Source organism: Octodon degus, unplaced genomic scaffold (assembly GCF_000260255.1).
Source record: "Octodon degus isolate 3935 unplaced genomic scaffold, OctDeg1.0 scaffold00185, whole genome shotgun sequence".
Lineage (NCBI taxonomy): Eukaryota > Metazoa > Chordata > Mammalia > Rodentia > Octodontidae > Octodon > Octodon degus.
Genome location: NW_004524761.1, coordinates 3691839 through 3704762, shown reverse-complemented (window position 1 = coordinate 3704762; position 12924 = coordinate 3691839).

Here is a 12924-nt window from a genome sequence, read left to right as displayed (position 1 = left end):
ATTTATTTATTTTTGGTGGAACCGGGGATTGAACTCAAACACTTGGGCTTGCCAGCAAGCTCTTTTTCTACTGAGCCATCTCCTTGGCCCCAAACTCTTTTTTTTTTTTTTTTAATTTTTTTTTTTTTTTTTGTGTGTGTGTGTGTGTGTGTGTGTGTGTGGCCAGCTCAGCTCACCAGGGGGCAGGGCTGGCTGGCATGTGGTGCTGGGGGACTGAACCTCGGTCCCTGTGCTTTGCTAAGCTTGTTCTAAGTAGGTGCCTTAGACCACTGAGCCGTCTCACCAGCCCCTGTTAATTCTTTATTGTTTGAGACTACACGGTTCAGGCTGGCCTTGAGCTTGTTACGATTAGAAAATTTCATTTCATTTCTTTTTTTTTTCTAATGTATTTAGTACAGGGTCTACAGGGTTTAACTATGTAGATTGGACTCATAATGATTCTCCTGTTTTCAGCGTCCCAAGCACTGGGATTACAGGTACACGCCACCATGCCCAGTCTCAGTTGCCGTCTCAGCAAGTTCCAGGGGCAGAGCCGGCACACAGGGGATCAAACCCCAGCTGCTGTGCTCTGTGTAAGCAGGCGCTTCATTGCATTTTTTTTTTCCATTGCATTTTGAACTCAGGACCTCCCATTTGCCAGGTAGGCACTGTGCCACAGAGTACAGCCGTGGCCCTTGAATTCATTGTATCCCAGGCTGGCTTCCCATTCCTGGTGATCCTCCTGCCCCTGCCTCCTGAGTCCTGGGATTACAGGCACATACCACAACGCCTGGAAACCTTTGTAAATTCTAAAACTTATCTAGTCCACCCGAGCAAGCACAAGGGTCTGAGTTCAATCCCTGGTTCCACCAAAAAAAATAAATAAAAATAAATAAATAATAAAACATCCAGTCCAGAAGTTGCAGAGTGTGGAGGTTTTAAGGCCAATGCTGTTTGGTTAATGTGTGACCTTTACAAGTGTCTTAACCTCTCTAAGCCTCTGTTTTCTCATCTGCAAAATGAGGCTTCTAATAATAACTACAGCACAGGTTACTGGGAGTATAAATGAGAGTGTACACATAATGCTTGCACACTGCCTGTGCAGGGCATGCTCCATAACTAGTGGCCATTGTTCACTTTACTTCCCTGATGAGCTCCTACAGCAGCTTCCTGCCCCCAGCCTCCGTCTGGGGTGCTCATTGCACCCATACCTTCTGCGCATGATGACACATATTCACAACTCTTTCTTTGGCTCATTTGGATGAAAATGTATCTCTCTGAAGCTGCCTGCCTCGCAGCCCTGAGAGGAGACAGAATAGGAGCTGAGGGCTGCTGAGGAAAGGCCAGGGGCTCAGGGCCCTGCGCAGTGACAGGGAAGGCGGGGGAGACCGGGAAGGTGGGGAGATGGGGTCAGAGGCTGAGCGGGCACCGCCCCACCCCCAGCCACTCAGGATCGTGTTGTTCAGCCTGCTTGGCCCGCACATCGATGCTGGGAGCTGCTTATCAGGTTAGAGAGGAGCTGCTGTCTCTAGCTGTCTCTGCACATTACCCGACCCATCCGTCCCACTCTCCTGCGCGCCCTGCCTGCCCCCAGCTCTGCCTGCGCTAACTAGTTAATTGGATCTTGGCTAACCTGGTTATGGGCCAAGTCAGCCAGCTTCTTTGCCTCTAGAAGCGAGTGGGGGATGGGCAGGACACCGTGCCTATGTGTTCGCGAGCGTCTGTGTGAGTGGGTAGGACGGTGCCTCTCTTTAAACTCTGGTTCTTAGCTTCCGGGGATACCCAGAACCCATGGAGACTGGAGCCCGAGAGCTGCCAGGTGCACCCAGATCTGCTGTGAGAGATGGGGACTCTTAATTACAGACTTTTTTCCAAAGCCCAGCTCTGCCACTAACATAGTCTGTATGACTATATAGGTGAGAGGTGCTGAGCCTCCTGGGGGCTATAAAAATGCATCACCTCACCAGGTGTCCTGGTGTGTGCCTATAATCCCAGCAGTCAGGGAGCCTGAGACAGGAGAATCACTACAAGTCTGAGTTGCATAGCAAGACCCTGTTCCAAACAAATAAAAGATTTTTTAAAGGCCGGCCAAATAGCTCAGCAGACACCTGCAAGCAGATTTTGGGGGGTGGGGATCCCCGGCCCTGCCCGCGGGTCGCTCTGAGATAGCAGTTGAGACTAGGTGTGGTGGCGTGCCTGTAATCCCAGCTCTAGGAGGCTGTAAACAGGCGAATCACTACGAGTCCGATGTCGTAGTGAGACCCTGAACACCCTGAGGACCCTTCCCTAAAATAAAAAAATTAAAAAATTTTTAAAAAATAAATAAAAAGATTTTTTTTTAATTTAAAAAAGGGGGGGTCAGGGAGATGGCTCAGTAGATTAAGCGCTTCCCTGCAAGCGCAAGGGCCTGAGTTCAATCCCCATTTCCACCAAAAAAAAAAAGAGTACAGCCTGGGTAACATAGTAAATTCCGGGTCAGTCTGGACTCCAGGAACAAGACCCTATCTCAAAAGCCAAACAAAAAAAAAAAATCAAACGTACCACCTAGGGGGATTGTGTGCAAAGAACAAGAGAAACAGAACATCCTCATTGATGCCTGGCACTTAGTAGGCACCCTGGGAACGCCTATTGGTGGCCATCATTAGTCATGCTACTTTCCTGCCACTTCCGCTGGATCCTGGGGTGGGGGTGGAGAGGCTTTCATTCACAGTTCTTGCAGGTGTTTCCTCTGAGGCAGACTCCAATCTCCCCAATTGTTCCTTATGCAAATATTATGCTAATGATTTCAGCAATGTACCCCTATGCCCAGCGCAGAAAAGGTAAAGGGTGGGCTGACCCTCCACAGTTCCCATTAGCCAAGTCTGTTCCCTTCTTCCCCCACTGGGGAACCAGTCTCTGTTCTCTCCTGGTGACAGGTTCTCTCCTGTCACCAGACCTCAGGGCAGAGATGAGACCCCAGTGCAGAGGGGACAAAGAAAGGCTCCAGCCTTAGTAGGAGGACAGCCTCATCATCGCCATAATCATCAACATCAAAAAAGGCTTTGGAAACACCAGACACTTCCCCCGCCCCGTGCAGGCTGCTCTGCAATTATGGAGGCCCAGCTCCGGGTCCTCAGAGCAGGAGCCAGCAGCAATGTAGGGAGGAATTGAGGAAGGAGCATGACAGGCTCTGTTCAGCCAAGTGGCCATTCTTTTTTTTTTTTTTTTTATTCTTGTGAGTCTTGAACCAGGGTTGGGAACCAGGCCTCCTCCAGTGCCCCAACTGCAGATGGGCCTGGTCGGGGAGCTCACAATAAAGTGAGGAGACTGCAATTAAGGAAGTGATCACAGCAGTGCTTGTCCTGCCTGCTTTCACTTTCTTCTCAGTGGTGACTTCAGCTCTTTATCTTGGGTCCTCAGCCATAAAATGAGCCTAAGCCTCCTGCCTGTCCAAGTTGCTTTGAGACTCAAGTTAATCCTGGAGGCCTCAGGAAAGTGGGTCCCACCCAATGAACAGTATGATATAGCAAAGGAAAGGGAAAGGCCACACTGGCTCTACACTAGCAAGGTGGTACAGTGTGACTGTTCCCATCTGGCACTTGGTGGCTTGATGCTCTGTCTGTTTACTGAACTAAGGCAAGTGATAGAGATCAAGTGATGAGTGCCTGGGCCTCTAGGCAACTTTTCTGTACCCCTCCCCAATCCTGACAGAGAGGACACCAGCACATGGTAGCCACACCAGAGCAGACCCAGCCTTCCAGATATAGTAGGTGCTCAATAAATTCAAATTGGCTGGACCAGAGAGAGTGCCCTGGGGACACTGCTAAATAAATAACAAATTATGCAAGCGGTAGGTCACTGTAATTAGACCAAGAAGGTAGTCAATTATTAATATGAGATATGTGGCAGGGTTGACAACCACTGAGGGTGGGGATAATGAAGAGTCATTTCCTGCACCCTCAGGGACTTCCCACCCTTTGATGACCTAGGGAGGACCAATCTGCACCCAGCGCTCTAGATCCCTCACCCTCTGTGCCTGAGATGGTCTCCGGTGCTCTACATTTAGAATCCTGGCCTTGTGTATTCCTGCTTGCCTCCTAGGACCTTACAGTACTTTATTTGTACTTTTCTTACCTGATAATGCTCATTGGTAGGGCGTCCAGATTAGACACCCAAGCTCTGTCTCGCCTGTGGGATTCTAAACTCCCCCAAGGGCTGGATTTATCCCCTGCCCACTGCTCTATTCCAGAGGTGGGGTACAGCACTCTGCTTGTGTTGGGAGCGCTACTCACTACAGGGGCACTTCTGTTACCAACTTTATTCTTTCCACAATTCTGGTAACAAGCCAAGTTGGATAAGAACTGAGTAAAATTCAAAGGATAGGTTCAGTGTTGACCTAAGGGGAAATCTGGTGTGGTCTCGTCTGGTTCTGGGTGCAGCCAGAGTTATGGAAAGAATCAAACCTCTTGAAACAAGTACCACATATGCTTTATTTTTATTTTTATTTTTTAAATGTATTTGGTACAGGTTTTCGCCATGCTGCTCAGACTAGTGATCCTCCTGTTTCAGCCTCCCTAGCACTGGGATTATAGGTGTGTGCCACCATGTCCAGTCTCCATTGCCAGCTCAGAGTGACCAGAGGCTGGACCGGAGCAGAATGCGGTGCCAGGGATTGAACTCCAGTCCCCGAGCTTGCCTAAGCAGGCACTTATTCTGCTGAGCTATCTTGCTGCTCCCTCCCCACCTTTTTTCCATCTTTTTTTCTTTTTCTTTGTAGTACTGGGGATGGAACTCAGGACCTTGCACTTGCCAGGTAGGCACTTGTGCTGCTGAGCTATCTCCCTGCTCCACCCCCCATATATGCTTATTGAAATGGAGAATTCCATTGAGGAAAGGGAGAAGTAGGAAAAAGGGAAGAGAAAAAAGAGAGAATGACAGAAAAAAAAAAAAAAAGAAGGAGGCCAGCCCTAAAAGAGAGGGAGGAGGAAGGGAGAGAAAGAGAAGGAGGAGGAAGGGAGAGAAAGAAGGGAGAAATGGAGGAAAAGAAGAGGGAAAGACAGAAAATAAACAGCAAGGTGCCACGTCTGTTCTGTGGACTGGGGGACACAGGCCACCCTGCCTTGTGAGCCTCTATTCTATTTGGAAAGCAAGGCAGCCACACAGCGAGCCCTGCCTGGCCAACCCAGCTTGTGTCGTTGGTCTGTCCTGCAATCTGTCTGGCCAGCCAAAGCCCCCTTCCCAGCCCCACTGGCAGTCCACCCCTGAGGAGGTACTGAGGGCCACGCAGCAGCCAAGCCAAGCCAAGCTGGGGAGCATGGCCAGGAAGGAGTCAGCAAAGCAGATGCCGCCCCTCTCCTGCTGCCTTGATTAGAGAAATTGAGATGTTAATAATATTCCAAGATGCAAGGTGCTAATTAAAGTTAATTACTGTTTCCTTGTGAAGTAACCTCTCCTCGTGTTTACCAGGAACAAGGCTGCCAGCCGCTCCCCTGGCTCGTGCCAATCATGATGCCCGCTGCTCCATGCACCCGAGACCCTCACAGGTGCCCAGCCCAGCCAGGCAGGTACCGGATCTGAAGTGTCCAGGCCCTGTCTCTTGGTACGGCACCAGAACAGACTTCCTAAGTACACATGGGGTCACTTGAGTGGGAGGGACCCCTGGCTGGGGCACAGGACTAATGGCCTCCGAGACCAGCACCTGTTCTCCACCTGCTCCCTTCCTGCAGAGTCTGGTGCTGCCTCTTCCTAGCTCCCTGCCCTGGAGCAGGTCATCTAACCTCATCTCAGGTTTTTCAGCTGTAGATGGGGTTCATAATTCTTACCTTGAGTTATTGTGAGCGTCAAATAGGACACTGCCTATAAAATGCTTACTAGAATCACACAGCTAGATTTAATAAGTTCCCATTAACATTAACTGTGATTATTGTTGTCTTTGTTAATCATCTCCCTCTCCTGTGTGGTCTGGCTGCAAGACAGGGGTGGGTCCCCCGAGTGTGCCTGTCCTCAACCCCACAGCACACTGCCCACATAATGCCCCAACATAGGCCCTCCTCATCACTGCTCCCTGTTCAGCCTTCTAGATATAGGAGGACACAAACAACGTTCTTATGAGTAGAGTTCAGTGTGTGTGTGTGTGTGTGTGTGTGTGTGCGCACACGCGTGCATAAGTGCACGGGTGCGTGTCTCTCCTCTTATATTCCAGGCTTTATAGAGCTTTGGAGAAGAGGCCACCCCCTTGGGATCCAAGCCCAGTTGCCATGACAACCACTGCAGGTGTGTACCTCCCACCTCCTGTCACCCCTGCCCTGTACATACAGCCACTCTGGCCCATTCTAGGGGAGAAACCACCTCTCTGATGAGCATCTACTTGCCCCCACTGCAGGCCACTCCCCTGTACCTTACCTGCCTTCTCAGGTAGCATTTGCCCCGGGGGGGGGGGGGAGGTCCGCTCTCTGGGCTGGGAGAGGTCCAAGGGACCAGGCTGAGACCTGTGAGGAATTACTCCCACCCAACGTCCTCTGGGCACTTACAGCTAATGAGTTAATATTGCTGTCACCTTTGATTTGGGTGGATGAAGGGCTCCAAAGGTGCCTCTCTGAATATAGCATATAAAGATTCAGCAGTGGTGAACCTTCTAGAGTTTTCAGTGATAACAAACAGCCTGCTGCAGTACACCCGCCATAGGTCCACCATCTCTCACAGATCACCAGAGGGCCAGAAACCCTAGCTACCTTGGAGTGCCTTCCCCAGCTGGAGGAGAACCCTTGGTTCTCTAAGGGCCGCCCTGGCAGGCCCACCCTGGGGTGTTTCCTGTTGATGCATTTAGGAGGCCAAGGGCAGGAACGTGGGCCAGACATCCAGCCTGAACGTGAGGATGGAGTGATTTGGAGACATGCTGCTGGAACCAGGAGGTTCTGAAAATCTCCAAGTCCCAGTTAGTCCTGGTGACACTGCACTCTATCTGCTCTGTCCACAGGACCCCATTTTTTTCAGTATTGGGACTAAACCTGGGGTCTTCACACTGAGCTACATCCTCAACCTCTTTTTTTTTTTTTTTTTTTTTTGTAATTTTATTTAGTTTGAGACAGGGTCTTGCTGAGTTACTATGTTGCCTGGGCTGGGATAAATTTATAATCCTCCTACTTTAGCTTCCCAGCATGCTGGGATTACAGGCATGTGCCGCTGTGCCCAGGCATTTCAGGCTTAGTCTTGTAGGCTGACCTTGCCCTTGGCGTCCTGTGCCAGGTTTGACCTCCATTTCCCCCAAGCCCTTGCCTCTCCTCTAGCTCACCTGGCGACGTGGATCCCTCTCCCTAAAGCCTAAGCCTCCTGATTCCAACTCTATTCACTTCCATCCCATCTCCTCCCAGCATCCCTCCAATGCCTTCCCAGCCTCTCTCACTACTTCCAAACCTCCTTCCTCCTCCCTCCATCACCTACATCCCCTCTTGCCTGGAAAACAGCACCCCCTCCCCACCCAGCGTTCCTGCTCCAGCTCCATAATCCCTCCAGGGATGCAGATCTCCTCTTGCTCTCTCACTGAACAGTTTTGGTGGTAGTGGACATGTGAAGCGGTCCTTGCCTTCTGCAAGCTTTATTCTAGTGGGAGGAGAAAGAAATCGAACAAGTAAACAATATAATGATAGATTGGGGTAAGGTCAAGGATAAGAGCAGCCAAGGAGATGGCTCAGTGGCATAGCGCCAGCCTGGGCCTGAGTTCAATTCCTAGTACCAAAAGAAAAAACAAAACAAAACAAAAAAAAAAAAAACAAGGACAACAGTAAGGGGAGAGCCCAGTGACAGATTACAGGTACTTCAAAGTGGAGTTAGGACAGAGTCATCCCGCAGCTCTCCAAGGACCACCCACAGGGAGGAGACAGATTTGGTAGAGGCAGCTTCTCAGCTCATCTGTAAGTGTGGGCAGGGAAGCCACTTGCCTCTGCCGATCTCCCCCAGTCCCACCTGCTCAGGTGAACATTTTCCTCCTTGGTCAACCACAACAGAGACAGAAAATCAGGGAGGCCTCACTCTCCTCCCCACCAGCCTCCACCTCCACCTAGGGTCCCAACCAGCAAGATTTTCCAATTTCTTGGATCTTTTGATTCCTGAGAGGATGAAGGATAAAGGCACCAACCTTGTGGTGGTGAGGACTTCAAAGAGGAGAAAAGTGGGCTGGGGACACAGCATGGCAAAGAGGGAGAGAGACAAGGAGGGACAGAGAAACTGAATACATGACCAGGTAAACACACAGCCTGAAATCCACACAAACTCCTGCAGCTGGAAGAAATAAAATATGCGTGTGCTGGGAGAGTTTCAGAGGGACCTCGGCCAGGGAAGAGCTCATGGGTGCTGTTTTCTACGGTGCCGGGTTTTGGGGGTGGAGGCACAGAGGGCATGGGGCAGGTGGAACAGCTCCAGGCCACATAGAGTTACGCGCACACTCGCAAACACAGCTCGGGGACTTTGCCCTTCTCAGCGCTGCAGCCCCATGAAATATTTAGGCCTCTGGACGCTGCTGCTCATCCCTTATTGTCCCCCTCAGCAAGTACACTTCCCCTACATCATTTATGTCTGTCCCCTTCCCTCTCCTCCCCTCCCAGTCTGCAGAGAAGGGAAAAACAGACCCTAGGCTGTGGGAGGAGATCCTGCAGGGGGCCGGGATGGAAGCCCCGCCCATGCTGCTTCTCCCACAAGGGGACATTCACTGAGTAGCCTCAGGAACAAGGCAGGAGGCCGGGTCCAGAAAAAGGTCATTTTGGCCTCCAAGAACCGGGGAGCAACAGCTGCAGAAGGAGCAGGGGATTTGGAAGGTGTAAATGTCCCCAGCCTGAAGGAACACAGAGGAAAAGGCAAGGAGTCCAGAGTGGCCATAGCTGCCATTTATTATCGAGCCCTGATACACTACTTTGCTAAGCAATTTCCCTGCATTATCACCTTAAATCCACCTAGGTTAGGCTGGCTTCAAACTCACAGCCTCCCCCTGCCTCAGCTTCCTTAGTGCTGGGACTATAAGTGTGTGCCGCCATGCCTGGCTCCAAATTCAGAATTTATTAGCCCTGTTTCATAGCTGGAAAACCTGATGCTCACAGAGTTTATGCTCACCAAGAAGCAGACCGTCCAGCTTGAGAGGCCACGGTCTTGGATACACTGACCTCTGCAGCAACCTCTCCAACGGGAAAAGGCTTCCATAGGGGGTGCCTACTTCTCTCGAGATCCTGCCAGCCTGATGTCTGCCCCATTTCCTCTTCCTTCCCAAAGACCAGGCTCCTTCATATCCCAAACGACCGACTCCAGTCAGGACTCCCAAAGTTACCTGTCCATTAAACACACTTCTGTGGCCAGGCATTGGCAGGCCCTGAGCAAGGGTCTTTGAAAGGGACAGAAAGGGAATCAGAGCCAGAGAGACACAGAACCAGGGTTGGGATGGGGCAGAGTGGGTGGCAGGTGAGTGAAGGGGGGCAGTGGACACCAGACTCCAGCAGTCTGGGCATTAGAGCGGCTGTTGCATAAACTGAGCGGCGACAAGATGGGTGGAGGTGAAGGCAGGGACTCCCACTCCAGCTACCCGAACTTCACCGCCTCCCACCCTTTCTTCTTCACACTGCATCTCCTCCCTTCCCCCACTGTCCTCCTCTTCTCCAGAACAATTCTAATTAAACTAAGTGACTAAGAGGTGGTTTCAGCCTGCACAGCCAATTAGGCCTGAAAGAAGGGAGAGAAGCTCCCCTAAGCCCCCCACCTCTGCTTAGCCCCCTCTTCTGCCTTCTGCCCCAAGCCAAGGATTCTCATCCCAGAAGTGCACCCAGACATTCAGGTTCCAACTTCTCCGTCCCTGTCCACTACCCCCTACTCCCCACGTCCAAACAGTCCCCAGCACTTTCTTAGCCCCCACCCTGAGCCCTCCACACTTAAGTCCAGAGTCCACTCATGTCTTCTGGGCTAGGGGAGCAGGGGAAGGGTAGGGTCCTCCTCAGGAAGGTATTTTTCTAAGTCTCCTTATTTCTGATGTTCCTCTCCTCCTCCCCACCCCCTTCCTCTGGCACTTATTTCTAACATCTATGGACCAGGCCTCCCGGTTGCCATGGAGACGCAGCGTGCAGCTGGATGGTGAGTGTGTGAGGAGCTGTGTGTGCTCTGCAGCAGGGGCGGTTGGCTCTGTGGGAAATGTATCCGTGTGTGGGAAACGTTCTTCAAGGGGGAACTGGACAGGGACCCAGGTCCCTTCTCGAAGTGAGACCCTGGCTAAGGGGGAGACTCCCCAAGACCTCAACCTCTGAATGCTTTGCTTTTGGCACTGTTCCTGGGACACATCCTTCTCCAGACCCCTGGGGATCAAATACTAAATCCTGCAGTCCAGACTCTAGATAGGTAGGTTCTGAAGGGGCCCACCCTGCCCCTCCTGCCTAGGAAATGACAGGGATCCCTAGAAGAAGAATAGGAATGAGCAGGGCACATCTTTTTTTTTGGGGGGGGGCTTTAGAACAACTGGAGTAAGATGCAGCTGGGCAGATGGGCTGACCAGTAAGAGGCCAGCGACTTAAGGGAGGAGGGCTGGTTCAGCAAACATGAAATTCCCCCCTTCTATCATTTCACCCAGATACACTCAGAAGGTTAGGACACATAAGAGATCGGGGTAACTGCCCACAGAAAGCTTAGCACCTTTGTGGACTCGGGTGAAATTCTGTCTTCCACTGCAAGAGTTTTGCAGCTGTAATTTCTTGTACCTGGAATGTTCTCTTCTGAGCTTCAAACCTTCAGGTTTCTTCAGAGAAGCTTTCCTGCCTATGATAAGGCCACCCTTTCCAAGCCTACCTTCAGCTATCTTCCTCCTTCAAGTCCCACTGTTTGTTTCCTTCACAGCACTTTAACACCATCTATAATTATCTCATTTGTTTGTTTGTTTATTGTCTTGTGTTCACCACTGGAATGTAAGTTATAGGGTAGAGAGATAAAGCGAGAGACAGAGAGAGAGAGAGAGAGAGAGAGAGAGAGAGAGAGAGAGAGAGAGAGACCCTGACTGTCTTACTATCTTAAGGCCAGCATCTGGCACAGGGCTTGCCATGTAGTATTACATACATATTAAATAAAAGCGGACAATGGTTTCCATTGAAGTCTCACAGCAACTCTCATTATCACTCCCATTTTACGGATGAATAAACTGAGGCTCAGCCAACTGTCCAAGGTCATGGAATGAGGAAGTGGTAGAACCAAGGCTTTGCTTTTCTTCATATTTTTGTGTCTTGAAACAGGGTGTCCTTTGTATTGCTAGCTGGCCTCAAACTTACTGCCTCAGCCTCCCAAGTGCTGGGATTACAGGTCTTCGTCACTTATGCCTGGCTTCTAGAGCCAGGTTTCTTTTCGTGTGTGCGCGTGTGTGTGGTGCTAGGGATCAAACTGAGGACCTTGTGCATGCAAAGCAAGGGCTCTACCACTGAGCCACAACTCAGCCACAGAGCTGGGTTTCTTTTCTCTCTCTCTCTCCCTCTCTCCCTCTCTCCCTACCCCCCCTCCCGGAACTGGGGATTGAACTAGGCCCTTGCACTTGCCAGGCAAGTGCTCATTCTACTGAGCCATCTCCCCGGCCCCTCTTTTCTCTTTTTTGGTGATACGGGGAATCAATCTCATTACCTCACACTTGCCAGGCAGGCACTGTGCCACTGAGCTATATCCCTGGTGCCCAGATCCAGGTTTCTGATGTAGGTTTCTTTGACCCCAGATGTGCTAGAAAGAGGGCACACCCTAACCAACTAGCAGCATACCTACGTTCCTCTTCCTATCTACCTGTATGTGTCTCCACTCCCAAATACAGGGTCTTGAAGGGACAAGACAGAATCCATAAAGAATGTAAATGATTTTCTTTCAGGGACTTAGGATCCTTTACTGTCCCCTCCAGTTTCCTAATTCTTAGGTTAACTAGCGGGTTCCCTTAGTTCTGGTCCCTGGCTTCCTCTCCAAATTCTCTTGCCTCCGAACCACCCCACCTTCTCCTCCTCCACCTCCTGGCCCTTGCACACACCAGACTCCACCAGCCCTGTTGATCTCTTCCTCTGTGAATTTTCTTCCATCTGCCCTCGAAACTAAACTCTGGCTCCACCCCTTCCAGGAAGCTTTCTGGACTCTTCAGCCTGACTTTCCGGTGGTTCAAGGCAGGGCAGAACACATGATGTGGTCATTGTTTACCAGTCTACCCTTCCTATAGAGATTATGTGTCATTTTTTTTTTTTTTTAAATGTGTCATTCTTGAAGTGTCACTGTGCTGGCCTGGCACAAGGGAAGGGCTCAGGAAATGTTTGCAGAATGAGTAAATGAACCAGGCTTGGGATTCTGGTACCCAGGAGGCCACCCCCTTCTCCCCAACTCTCTTGACACCTGACATGGTTTTCTGGACTCGCCTTAAGAGGGGGGCTCCTCTTCCTCCAGAAATCAGGCCTCAAGCTTGGGGCTTGTCATCAGTGCCACTGTAAGTTTGGTTTGTCATTCTGTTGATAGGGGACTGGGGAGGGGGTGTGACTGACTGAACTAGGAGCTCACCTACCACTTGTGGATTCAGAGGGTTCCACGGGGCCTCTGCCCTTTCTTCCCTCCACCTTCCTCCCAATGCCAAGGTTGTGCCTAACTCTAAAGAGCCTTCTTCACTGCCCCTCCACCGCGCCCCCTCCGCGCTGCACCCCAGCCACACTTCTGTGCAAAAGTCGCAAGAAGATCTGGGGTGGGCTCCAGGCCCCGCGATGTCTGGCGTCTGGGAATGGATGAAGGGGCGCCAGCGACCCCGCCGAACCAGCAGTCTATCCGGGTTTACACGGAAGCTCATCCGGGATTAGTCCCTGCGCTCGGCTAATCCCGGCGGCTGGATCGACCCGAGGCTGGGAGCGAGGCCCAGGCGGCGCGGGCCCGGGCGAGGAGAGCTCGCGGCTGCGGAAGCGCGCGGGGCGCGGGGCACGGGAGCGCGGCGAAGGAGGGGCGCCC